The sequence below is a fragment of the Elgaria multicarinata genome, chromosome 7 (genome assembly GCF_023053635.1).
Source record: "Elgaria multicarinata webbii isolate HBS135686 ecotype San Diego chromosome 7, rElgMul1.1.pri, whole genome shotgun sequence".
Taxonomy (NCBI): domain Eukaryota; kingdom Metazoa; phylum Chordata; class Lepidosauria; order Squamata; family Anguidae; genus Elgaria; species Elgaria multicarinata.
The window spans coordinates 96,350,808-96,364,912 of NC_086177.1; positions in this window are offsets into that span (position 1 = coordinate 96,350,808).

A 14,105-nucleotide genomic window follows, 5' to 3' on the forward strand; every position below is an offset into this window, starting at 1 on the left:
GGAGAGAGAAAAAAATACTGAGAATACCTGATGATATCCAGATGTGTTGGACTACAACTCCCATGAGGCTGGGGATGATGAGAGTGGCAGTCCAACAACTCTGGAAGGTGTGAAGTTGGGGAAGTCTTCCATAGAACATGTGCAGTAAGAAGGAATGCCTCCAAACGTGTATGGAATGTGTTTCCTTCCCCAACAAGCATGGCTGAATAACCAGAAGAAAACTCACATATTGGAATTTGGGTAGAGCGGAAGAACTTCGCATCAGAGGGCTTTGCTGGTGCTGTTGTTTTTATAAATGGATCAACAGCGGCCAATGGAAAGTGACTTGGCAGGTTGACTTATAAAGCTATTATAATCTGAATGAGATGAGCTTGTAAGGATGTTTGGAAGTGGAGGATATTTCCTCAAGTGCAAGAGGAGGCTAATTCAGGCTCCGATGGTGACAGACTACTGCCAAGGACACAGTTCGAACAGGAGGGAAAGCATAAGGAGACGCCGGCACTTTTTTCACCAGGCTGATGCTGTTTTGTAGGAGCATGAACATAGTTGGCAGTTTTCTGGCTTGAAAACAAGATGGTCGCAAGCGCCAACAGATACAAATAAGAAACAGGGCCAATCATGTAGTATTAGGTAGCCACGTGTCCAGCACTGGCTCTACTTTCTATTTTTAGGAATGCCAATAGAAACATTATTCCCAAAGTCTTGGTCACCCATTTGCTGGCTGCAGCCAGGTGGGAAATTGACCAATTCTGGAAAAGCAACAGACCTTTTGACCATCAACGCTGGTTTGATAAGATTTGGAAACTAGCTTTAAATGATAAATTGACACAACATAGCAGGTTAGCAAGAGGAGAAATAACATCAGACACATTTGTGGAAAACTGGTTGGACTTTTTCACATTTATTAATATGAATCCTGGCGAACCTAGACCCCCAATGACTCAGCAATCCTTTTGGTCAGAGGTTCTAACTTAACCTGCATCTTTTTCTGTACCAAGTGTTTATTGAAGGAATGAACACCCATGCTTTTTTATAGTGGTGCTATGGGAACATCTATATTGTTGTTGAGTGTTTTCTTTTACTCTGTGTGTTTATTGTCTTTGTCCTTACTTGAAAATCAATAAAAATAGTATTAAAAAAAAACGTTCCCCCCCCCCCCCATGATTATGGAATGCTCTCTTCTGGGAGGGCCTCTGAGCACCAAGATTAACTTTTTTTCAGTATCAGGTTAAACCTTTCCTCAGACATTTGATGGCAAATGGTGGGTGTTTAATGCATCAGTCAAATTGTTTATGGTGATCACAGATATTTTAGTCGTTTTATGGCATGGGATTTTTCTCAGTGTGAGCTCTGTGGCTTCATGCAGGGTGTGTCTCCCGCATGGGGATAGGGCATGGCGTATGAGCCAGGGAGCCAGCTAACACGAAGAGGAGCAGAGCTGCTGCTCCCAGTGCCACCCATGTCCCTTGCCCCATGCTGAGCGATGCATGCAACTCTGTGCCTCTCTCAGTGTGGAGAAAGCCAAAATGGCAGGGGCGATGACATCAGTGGGCATGGTCAGGCCTATGATGCCATCCGACCCATGAAGGGCTCAATCGTGGTTCTGCACTACTGCTAGTTATGTGAGTATATATATATCCCTGTTCAGACATTCAGTGACCTTTCATGGCAGGCAACACCTCTTCCCCTATGCACATACGCTGAATACCCAAATGCTGCTTCCTAACCTTCCTTAGTCCTTAGTCTGGTTTCCTCCAAATGTCTTGGATTTCAATTCCCATCACTCCCAGCCAGCATGGGCAATAGTGAGGAATGCTGGGAGTTGTTTTGCAAAACATTTGGAAGGCAGCAAGCTGGGGAAAGCTGAATTAGATGAAGAACTCTGACCAGAGATCCTAACACAGATTGGCTCTGCTCAGATGCTCCATGAATGCACATTGATTAAATGCATGATCTGAATGCCTGATTGGGACTGTGATGCAGTAGAGGCTTGGGTAGTTCTTTTAGAATTCTGATTGGTTCTGACTGAAATCCAGAGCGGATTGACCGCCCCACTGACATCGGAGGTACCAGCCTCCACTGCTGTAATGTTAATTCCATCTATGTTATCATCCATAGAATTTGCGAAACCAAAATATCAAACAATGGTTTGCACTGATTGATACCATTACTAGGGATGTGCACTGCTTCGGCCCAAATCTGGAGCGGTACCAGGTCAGCCCTTCCCCCGTCTGCCTGGGAAAGCTGGCACAAGGCTGGCCGTGGGTCCATGTGAATCCATTGGGCTCACCGGACACATTTCACTCTCTCTACCCACCCTCCCTGGTCTCCTGCTGCTGCGACTTACCTGAAACATGTCCTCCTCCTGAAAGCCAAGGACCATGGTTTATCATGGGCGCTCTCTGTTTTTAGTACATTGATGCCCTCAAACTAAAATAACTGTAAAGGGGAAATGGCGAGAGCCACGTTTCTAGGTAAGTCCTGGTGATGGCTCTGGGTTGGGGGGGTGAGGGGGCAGCTAGGGAGCATCGAGGAGGGGGAGGGAGAGTCAGGAGTCCAGTGAACTCCCAGCTGGCCTTGCTCCTGGCTTTCCTGAGTGCCGGCTGCATGGCTGGCATCCAGGAATCTGCAAGGTCAACCCGCTTTGGGGAAGCCAAATCTCATCTCAGCTTCAGTGCCAAGCCGAGGCAGGCACACCCCCCCCCCCAGTTAAATCAGGCCATTTCAGAGACTCTGAAAGACCTCTGAGGTGAGTCGGGGGGTGCACAACCGCCCTAGTCATTACTACATCTATATCAGGAAAAAGCATTTGCGTATTCACAAACCATTGGCAAACCATGACTATGGCCAGTGTAAAGAGATGATTATTGTGTATATTGTCACTTTAAGGCACAATCTTTAATATGGAATGATGTCCATGTCCTCCTAAACTTCCTGCTTTCCCCCCACTTGTGTATTTGCACTATTCCAGTATACCACAGTGCCACCTAGAGGTTATGTAATGAAAAAGCAGGAAAGGAAATGCTCTTGGTGTAGTGTCAGATCTCACCTCTGTGAAGAAACGGAAAGTACATACAGCGGGCTAACAGCAGATTAACAGCCTTGTGTAGAAAAGCTCTCTTTGTGCAGTCTCACAATGGCTAGATAAAGGATTGCATTTTGAGAACAAGAAAGGGATAATAAAGCCAAACACCAGCTGTGGGAGGAGTACAGCAACTGAAGTTATTTGCTGCACATTCGATGCCATTCCACTTAGCTCCTGGTCATTACTGCCATTGGGAAAACTTGCCTGCACCTCCCATTCAAAGACCCAGGGTCCCCTCCTGACTCAGTACACACACTCAGTGGAGGCTGGGGTATCCAGTTCTGGTGAGGCTGAGAATCCATTCTAAGTTTCAGTCAGAATCAGCCAGGTGCTATCCAAGGTGGGGAGGCCTACCCCCAAAATAGGTTCAGCACCTTGGACAACTTCTGTAGAGTCCCAAATGGTTCTGACTGAAACCCAGAATGGATTCACAGCCCCACTGAAATCGAAGCCACCAGCCCCCACTGTCTCCCCACCACCAACAACATGATCTGATCTATCTGAAAATGTGTTTGAGTAACACTGCAGCTGCGTTTTTTTAAGAATGATGTTCAAACTGACCTTTGCATTTCTGCCACCTATAATTCAAATTTGAAAGATCCGATGGGCAGAATGAATCTCCCTCCATTGAAAATTGGCTCTCTCCTGTTTGCTGTTCCACACTAATAACGCACACAAGCAGCACATCCCAGGCCATAAGGAATTCTGAGCGTCACTTATGATAATACCCTTTGCGGCAAATATGCACATGGCAGTCCTATTTGTTTTTAATTTATGATCACATTACAAAGCCAATTTATTCCAGGCAATTTAATATAGTTCACTGACCCATCTCAATAACAACCTGGTTAAAAGGTTGTTACTGAGAAGGCACAGCTGCTTCACCTTTTACTTTATTCTGGGATATGCTGAACTCAACGGACCACTTAATAAGAAATATTTTTGTACTTCAATATGGTACCAGAGCTACAAAATATGCTTGTAAAAATCAGATGCATTCAATTAAAAAAGGAACTGATTAACACCTCATCTGTGGTTTGCATTCATCAGACGTGATATAGGCTATGAATGGCTACTAGTCTCTGTACACCAGTTGCTTGGGAACATGGGTAGGAAGGTACTCTTGCACTCAAGTCCTGCTTGTGGGTTTCCCATGGGCCACTGTGTGAACAGAATGCAGGACTAGATGGTCCTTTGGTCTGATCCAGCAGGGCTCTTCTTGTGTTCTTATGTCTCTTGCCTCATTCCACCCCTATTCAGGCATGGGCCTCATTGTACCCATGCTAGTGAAAATTCTGTGTCCCCACGGGGACTAGTAATCTGAGAATTATTTGATAAAAATATGTTTCCCTGTTTCCCTTGTGACTGGAACAATTTTACACTTTTAAAATAAATGTACTGCAAATAAACCGGTAAAGGTGAAAACAAAAACAAAAAGATGTTCTTCTTAAAAAGATTGTTTACCATTTCTTGATGTTTGAGGTTGAAAACCTGTGATATAAGATATTTTGTCTCTCTCTTCTCCCTCTGGTACTCTTTCAGCTCTTTCTCCTCAACTTCTCTCCCTCCTACTCTATCACCAACTGACTTTTCTTCAGCTCATTTTCCAACATTCTGTGCCTGTCTTTTTATTAGCCCAGCATCCTAAGACCTCACAGGAGTTAGCATTTTTACACATGCATTCACATACTGTGTCACATGTTACATTACATACACAGTGTGGGGCATATGCATTAACCTCCCCTTTGCCTCATCCCTCTCCCTTCCTGAGCAGCCCAAAGCTCAAGCTTTGTACGTTTTCTCGAAGTTTCAATATTTTCTCCACATCTACACTGCTCAAACTTCAGTTTAAAACAAAAATGAGCAAAATCAATCTGGTACATCTCGAGTAGTAAGCCTTACACCACCCCATTCTTATATAAGATCCAGGCATTAAAGCCTTCACACAATTAGAATCACTTGAAGGGAGAAAGTGCTGGATCCCGGGTCGCTGCGATTAGCACCCACCATTTTAATTTCCCCACAACATAGCATCAGTCCAGTGCATTGCAATGCCAGGGCCAGATGCATTGTGGGGGAATTAAGATGTGGGCAGCAGCAGGGCTTGCTGGCTAGAGTGGCTTGTGATCATTGTTGCAGCTGCTGCTGCTGCTGCATCCACCTGCCGTTAACAAAGTAAGAGGAGGGGAGAAGTGCTGCTGACAAAGGGGGCCACTTGGGGGTGTTGAGGGACTCAACAAACCCAGGACGGCTGTATGGCCTGCTTTACAGCAGACAGTCCTCTCTTTGAAAGCCTCCTCTCTTCGAAGGGCTGTCTGTACAGCACCATGTACATTGATGGTGCTATATAAATAAATAAATAAATAAATAAATAAATAAATAAATAATAATAATAATAATAATAGTCCAAGTTTGGTTTAAAGATAATAAACCACACAAAACGAGAGCAGCAGCCTTGAAATTGCCCGTCCACCTCCTTCTGGATGGCAGACAGAGCAGGCACACAGGTGACCTCATCCCAGCTTGCCCACTGTGCTGAAATGCATTGCATTTCGATCTGAATTGCCATCCATATTTCTAAATGTGCACCAAGACACACCAAGCAGCCCGTGCAGATTTTATGCAAATCTCCACCCTCTTTTTGTCCCCCCCCCCGCCCCCGATGATGCCAAAGTGGCCATCCTACCTGGTTCCATGGCAGATCTTCAGGGCTTTCTCAGCAGAAAAGGTAGGACTTTGCCAAACCAGGGAGCTGTCTGAACAGTGACAGGTTGGCTCCGCCTCCCTCCTCAGCCCTGCGCTTTCACTCTCCTGGGGTGATGTCAGGTAATCCCGACACCGAGGAGGGAGTGCGGGGTTTCTGGGTGGCCATCTGGATCCTGGAGCCGCCCCTGCCCTCTTCCTGGTGGAAGGTGACCAATCGCTGGTTGCCTTTCACCAGGCTCCATCCTCAGGTTGACCCCAGATTGACCACGGAGCAATGTTACATGGCTGAAGCGTTGTGTTGACGTCAGTCCCTTTGAAAAAGTTGAGGTGAACCCCCGACTTCTTCAAATCAGAGCATTGCAGGGAAGTCCTGCGGTGACTGTGAGGCTGTGCTTGTGTCATTTAACCAACGGGGAGCAGGTTCACAGCCATCGTGGGGCTTTCCTCACGTATAGAGAGTCCCTTGGCCTCTGATCATCTCTGTCATGACCACTATTGGATCTAGGGGACTGGCTGGCTGGGGTTGGGTGGGGGCGCTGTTGTTCCCTGACCCAGTAAGTGTTGCTGATACAACATCCTCAATAGCAGCTGGTGTTTGTGTGTTTCTCTGTTCAGGTTCCAGACTGTGGGAGAATGCAGCCGGACGGGGTGGGGGTGGGGTTGGGGGTGGGGGAAGCATGAAGTATGGATTTATTTTAACATCCCCTTTTTGTTTTTTAAACTCAGTGTTCTATTATCTTAATTGCTTGTATAAAAATAAACAGAACAGCTGTTAATTAATTAATTACAGAAGTGTGGGAAAGAGCTGAAATGAAGCCAGATACAGTACGGAGCATGACATATCAATTAATTACAAATGGGGGAGGGGGAGCGTGAGGAAAACGCAGGATGAGCGAAGCTGTACCAAGCGGCTGCTTCAACATCTACACTCCTCCTAGAGCTGCGATTCCCACCCCTGGAATGTGTGATGCTGCCTTGCATTCAGGCAGGCCATTGGTCCAATGGTCCAGCATTGTCTGTTCTGATTGGCTTAGGCCATGTGGGGGCAGCCTACTGTACATCGGGCTCTGTTAGCCTTTGATGGGGAGGATGTGTATGTGTGTGGGGGAAACAATGGCCCTGGTCCCACTGACTAGTCCAAGCCCACCCATGGCCAGCTCCAGCTCTGCCCATGTGCATGCAGCCCCCTGACTGCCCACCCATGTGGTCGTGGGTGGCAAAAAGGGTGCCCACTCCTGCCTTAGGTCTTGCTTTGCCCTGCACTGCTACCAGTGGAGGCTGGTAACTCCGATGTCAGTAGGGCGGTGAAGACAGCATTATATGGTTCTTGTACAGTAGCAGGCAATGGGTTTCAGTCAGAACTGTAAAGGAGCAATCCAAGGTTCAGTCCCCCAGCCCCAAAATGGGTTCAGCACCTTGGATAGCTCCTTTAGAATTCTGACTTGACACCCAGAGCAGATTTACCGCCCCATTGACATTGATGCCACCAGCCTCCACTGCCTGCTACCCAAGACAATTCCAAATAAAGATGCTAGAGACTGAACACGAAACCATATAACACAGTTTTCATCCACCTTGTGCCCTCCAGTTGTGCTAGACTACAACCCCCTTAATCCCCCGGCCAGCAATGGGAAAAGTGACAGACTTTGTATTTCTGGGCGCAAAGATTACTGCAGACGCTGACTGCAGCTAGGAAATCAGAAGACGTTTACTTCTTGGGAGGAGAGCAATGACAAATCTTGATAAAATAGTTAAGAGCAGAGACACCACACTGACAACAAAGGTCCGCATAGTTAAAGCAATGGTATTCCCCGTAGTAACCTATGGCTACGAGAGCTGGACCATAAGGAAGGCTGAGCGAAGGAAGATAGATGCTTTTGAACTGTGGTGTTGGAGGAAAATTCTGAGAGTGCCTTGGACTGCAAGAAGATCAAACCAGTCCATACTCCAGGAAATAAAGCCAGACTGCTCACTTGAGGGAATGGTATTAAAGGCAAAACTGAAGTACTTTGGCCACATAATGAGAAGACTTGATACCCTGGAGAAGAGGCTGATGCTAGGGAAAGTGGAAGGCAAAAGGAAGAGGGGCTGACCAAGGGCAAGATGGATGGATGATATTCTGGAGGTGACAGACTTGACCTTGGGGGAGCTAGGGGTGGCGACAGCCGACAGAAAGCTCTGGCGTGGGCTGGTCCATGAAGTCACGAAGAGTCGGAAACGACTGAACAAATAAACAACAACAAACGTATGCTATTACTGAACTGTTGCTACTCCCCAAAATTGGAGCAAAGTGCCCTGGGCTTATACCATCACAAGGAGGCTTATAGCCTTTTCCTTCCTTCCTTCCTGATGAAAGATGCAATCATAGCTTCACAATGTCTAGGGTTGCCAGTTCCCAACTGGAAAGGTCTCCCTTTCTTTTTAATAGCAATACAGCTGGCAGATTGTTTGGCTGCAGCTTCTTCAGCAAGAATGCTACGGTGGGCCTGTTCAGACAACACACTTAGCCATGATTAGGCAGCTAACCCTTTTGCAGCAACTGGTTAGTGAGTGTGTTTAAACCATAGTTATGTAGCCACCATGGTTAGGAATGGTACACACGACACACTAAACCATAATGATTAGCTGAAAGTGCTTAGCCACCATGTCTTAGCGTGTCGTCTGAACAGGGTCAGTAACAGCAAACGTCACAAGCTGTAGAATCATAGAATAGTTGAGTTGGAAGGGGCCTATAAGGCCATCGAGTCCAACCCCCTGCTCAATGCAGGAATCCACCCTAAAGCATACCTGATGGCTGTCCAGCTGCCTCTTGAAGGCCTCTAGTGTGGGAGAGACTACAACCTCCCGAAGTAACTATTAAGTCACATGGTCATTCTAGGGCTAGGAGCAATGCTTGGATTAAGATGTTGGCACTCTTTCATATCAGGAGAAAAGGTGAAGGGATGTCGTCATCCCCATAGACAGCTGGGGGATGATGGGAGTTGTAGTCCAAGTCAGGACGCATTAGAAATTCCTTTGAGTTTGTTTTTTATCAGGATTTACAAAGTTTGCCCCTTCTGGACTAAACTTGACTCAGACACAATCTACAGTCAAAGTCTGTAGATTTCTTATCCTGCAATGCAATTTGCGGACACACAAAAATACGTTTGGCAACATGCATGCATTTGAAAAATGAAAAATGTACATAAAAGTGAGTACTGTCGAAAAACACGTGCACATATGCTTTGATAAACGGAGAAGAATGTGTGCATGTCAAAGATGGGCACAATTGATGCATACATCGGGGGGGAACTGCGCATGTAAATACACCCCACTTTTCATGCGACAATGAAAAAACAAGGCTCACAATCAGAACGACTTGAGTCGGAATGAACTTCGAGATGGAATTCAGAGAACATCAGTGAGCTCGAGTTTGATTGACCCATCCCAAAGCCCAACCCATCTGGAGGGTGCCAGGCTGGGGGATGTTGGGCTACACAAAAAGGGAATTTAGTTGCACAGTTCTGCAATGCACACAAGGTCTGGACTGAATGAAAAACGAGGCATCTTTGTCACTAAGCTCTTTGCGAGGCCTGTAAATGCAATCTGCACACAACCATACATATAAACAGCTTGATCCCCCGAATGCCCTGTTGCTGTCAGTGTCTTTCTCTTTAATGGGGACGGTGCCGGCTGGGAGGCGTTAGAATGAGGCTATTTGCTTGGGAGCGAATTCCTGCCAACGGGGCAACCTTCCCAAGGCTGTCTGCAAGGCACATGCTTGTCCAGGCAGTCGGATGTGTCTTGGAAACACATTACAAAGGAGAAAATGCCCCGGACCTTCCTGGAATCATCCTGCAGTTAAGCTGTTTATTGTTCCTTGTTTAATTAGCTATCTGTAAACAGTACGAATCTTGAAGGGTATTCAGGTTTAGGGAGCCAAATTCGTTCTTTTAGGCGACACACAGGAGGGGGTAAAACCCATGCTAATTTAACTATGAAAGATAAACAGCTCCTATTATTTGGGCCACAGGTCTTTCCTGAACTCTTATGTGCATATGTAGTCATGACTAACTGAAGTCCCATTAATTCGAATGGGTCCGCTTGAAGTATGACAAAGAGTGCAATTTTATGCATATTTGCATGGAGAAATTCCTACAATTCCCAGTATTTCCCAGCCAGTGATGCTGGCTGAGGAATGCTGGGAAGCTGGGAATTATAGGAATTTTCCCCATACAAACATGCATGGGACTGTGCCCTAAATTTTGATCACATCTCAACCCACTCTCTCTCTCTCTCTCTCTCTCACACACACACACACACACACACACACACACACACACAGTTGCTAAGAACTTTTAGGATACAACTGAACCTTACACATTTGAGTGTAAGGATCCTGATTCTCAGCATGCTTACTCAGAAGTAAATCCCACAATGTTCAACGGCAATGTACATTCATATGAATTTGGATATTGCTTAACTGTGCTGAGCAATATCCGAAGCATTTTTACTCTGAGGTAAATAATGGGGCATAACCCCCAGGCAAATGTGCAGCCTGGATGTGAAACTGGTAGAACTCGTGGGCTGCTACCAAGGGCCTGTTGATCTGCAGAATTAAACTTACTGTGTTAATAACATGTTAAAATGTATGGCTTGGGGTGGCATTCACCTTTGATGGACGATCTTCTTGGTTGAAATCACATGCTTGCCCATGCTTAGACAAGTGCTTAGCTAAGTGCTAAAGTGTTTTTTGTTTTTGTTTTTAAATGAACTATCCCAGATGCCGCCTTCCTGCTTCAAATTCAAGGAAGGGTTTTTGGCTAAGGAAAGTATTCAGGGAGCATGCCCCTCTTGTAATATGTGAGCAAATAGTGATATTAAAATGTGGTTTATAGTCAGGAAAGAAATTGAAAAGCATCTATAGTAAAGTAATGCTCATTTTTGTTGTAAACTGAAGTTTGAGCAGTGTAGAAAATGTTGAAAGCTCGAGTTTTAATAGCAATTAATTTCCTCCATGCTGAACAGGCAGGGCAGACCCATTGCCTGCGGGATGACAGACAGCCCTGCTCGGCCAATGAATGTGGTGCAAAGGCAAGCCCTGGGGGCAGTGACATGGTTAGGCTGTCGCCACCAGCAGGCATGGCCAGTGCTACCATAGAGGCCACTCAGGCGGCTGCCTAGAGTGCCAAGCTAAGAGGGGCGCCAGGCAAAGCGCAGCACTCACACACGTTGGCTGTGAGCCGGCTCGGCCCGGCCCGAGGATTCAGCTGGGCCTGGGAGGGCGAGATGGCGCCCCATGCCCGCCCAGCTGAAGTGAAGCCAGGGACGCAGGGGTGGGTGGTGGGTGGCTCCACGTTTGGACTTCCAGAACGTGAATGGGGTGCATGCGGTCTTTGAGTGAATGCATGTGTTCATGCGCGTGTTTGTTTGGAGTGAGTGATGCTGAGTGTGTGTGTGTGCGTGCACGTGTGAGTTGGGGGGGGGATGATTTGGAGGTGATATTCCTATTAAATAATGCATTTTAGACCCATAGACGTTCCTTTCCAATTTGTTTGCTATAATTGGCATGACGCATTTCTTGCACTTTAAAATAAATTTAGCAGTTTCAAGTTTTGTGCTTCTTTTTTTTTTCCAGGAAACATATGCTCTCAAAAATCAAAGTTGGCATTTTGGGTGTGTGTATGTGTGTGTGAAAGTAGCTCACCTTGCCTAAGGCGCAAAATAGTCTGGCACTGGCCCTGCCAGCAGGGAGGGGAAAGGGATGGGAGGCGGCCAATCGGGACGTGCAAGAGAGTGGGTGGGGTGGCACCAAATGGATATTTTGGAGAGGGGATTCACTAGGCCTGAGCCACATTTGTATTATTCATGAGGCCCTCTGTGGTGAGGGGACTGAGGGCCAAAAAAGCAGGAAAGAAGCACAACTACTAGTGACCATGGCGACGGGGGCTTTACACTATTTCTAGAAAAATTCAGTGTCTGCACTCACCCTAAGGATAAGGGTGTTGTAGCCCTATTATGTAAAAGGTTTGTCGTATCACTTGCTATGAAGCATGTGGAAGTCTGAGGTTGTGTGTCTATATTCTTGTCATACGAATGTGAAGTGATTATTTTAAAGCAAGAAGATAATAGAAGCTCAGACGGAATGTATACCACAGATGCAGAAAGATACAAGCCCGTCTAAAAGAATACCAGCATGGTTAATGGGCAGAGTTCAAGAAAACTCTAAAAGGCAAGAAGATGACCTATAAAAAGTGGAATTCTGTCTAAATGGAAAGTATAGAAAGGAAGCGATACACTGGCAAAACAGATGCAAGTTAACAATAAAGCAAACAATGACAGAAAAATAAATAAATAACACTTTTTAAAGCAACGCATTCCTAAAAAACATTGTGACAAATAATAAAACATTTCTTTCAACACACCAGAAGCAGGAAACCATCCAGGAAAGCAAAGGAGTATTAGAATGAGAATTAGAATGAATTATTTTTAATGCATCTTTCTTCACTATGGAGGAGGTTGGACACAGATATCCAATAACCTGGTCATGAGAAATTATGGTTTATCATTATGTGCACCTTCTGGCGGATGTGCTTCTTCCTTTGCCCTTCCTTCTCCTGAGGAGTACATTGGACGTTTCCGCTTCCATTTTTGAATAACCGAGTTAAAATGATCTGAACCCTAAACCGTGAGTTAATAAACCACAGTTAACACAAGCCAGCTTCATAAACCAACATTTGAGTAGCCACAGTGGACATGTTCAGACAACACGCTAAGCCATGGTTAGGCTGCTAACCCTTTGGCAGCAAATAATTAGTGAACATGTTTAAACCATGTTATATAGCCACCGTGGTTAGGAATGGTTCATATGACATACTACGCCATAATGTTTAGCTCAAAATATTTACCCACTGTGTCTTAGCACGTCATCTGAACAGCATCATTCCGACCAGGTTTGGACATAGCCGTAAACCATGGTTAGTCGAAAACAGAATTGAAAATGTCTGATGTCCTCCTAGCAGCTATGTTTGTCTTGTGAAAGAGATGGCTTTGCTTCTCGATGATTCTGTCCACTCTGTCATGATAATTCTGTCAGAGTGTACGACAAAAGCAACTTGTAGGTGAATTCTCAGATAAGACTGGGTTTCAATGCCTGAGAGGTGTCTGCTTGTGTTATAAATCACTTTCACAATTCCTGGAAGGACTTGGAGCAGTTTGGGAAACTGTTGCACTTCTGTTCTACCTCCCGGGCTTCCTCTGCTAAGAGTTCATCTTCTGAAAATGAAGCTGTAAAATAAAAACCCCAAATCATCTGGTGGATCAAGGTCTCTGCTCTTTCTAATAGGTTTAATCTAGAATGGAACCTTTGAGGGCCCAGCTAGTTATTGGGCTTTCTTTTGAGACAAGAAATACTAACCACCTCCTTTTTTATCCACTGTCTTTCATGGCATTCTTCCAAAGGAGAGAAGCTGTCTCCATGGGGGTCTGGGAATGTATGCTCCTTACCTGTCATACGCAGATGGGTAAATTGTTCTTGTTTGTACATAGAATTTATTTTGAAGCCTGGCTTTTATGTAGGGCTGTACAAGCCTCAGGACTCGGATTCAGAAATCCAAAGCATGGAGGCCATTTTATGGCAGATCCACCATTTTATGACAGAGCTGCCATTTCCTTGCAGAGCCCTAGACCCCCCCATACAACCTACGACTCCCAGCATGCGGTGTGTAGAGGGCTGTACTTACCGGGGGCCAGGAACAGAGAGCCGATGTGTACTTGCCTCCACCATCGCCCGCTCCTCTGTGCGATCGCCGGCTTCCTGGTGCGATTAGAAATACTCCATTGACCCTGGAGGGGTCCCTATGTGTTCCACAGGTGCCCTGCATCTGCCTACTTCTCCCAAGAGCCACCCACTTGAGTGGGCACTTCTTGGGGGAAGCAGGCGGCTGCAGGGCACCTTCAGAACATGCGGTGACCCCTCCTGGGTCAATGGAGTATTTCTGATTGCGGCGCAGTAGTCAATTGGTGAGGAAGCCGGAAGAGGCAATAGCGTGGAGCAGGAGGCAATTGCACGGAGGAGCGGGCGATGGCAGGGGCGAGTACACATATGCCCTCTGTTCCTGGGACCCGGTAAGAACAGCCCCCCCCAGGCACTGCATGCTGGGAGTTGTAGGTTGTACGAGGGCCTAGGGCTCTGCAAGGAAACGGCGAATCCGCCATAAAATGGCCTCCATGCTTCAGATTTGCCTCTTCATTAAATTGAAAAGTGGGGCAAAATGTTGCCAAGTTTGCCAAGAAGCTCAGCCTAGATCTGCCCTTGGGCATTGGGGTGCCGATT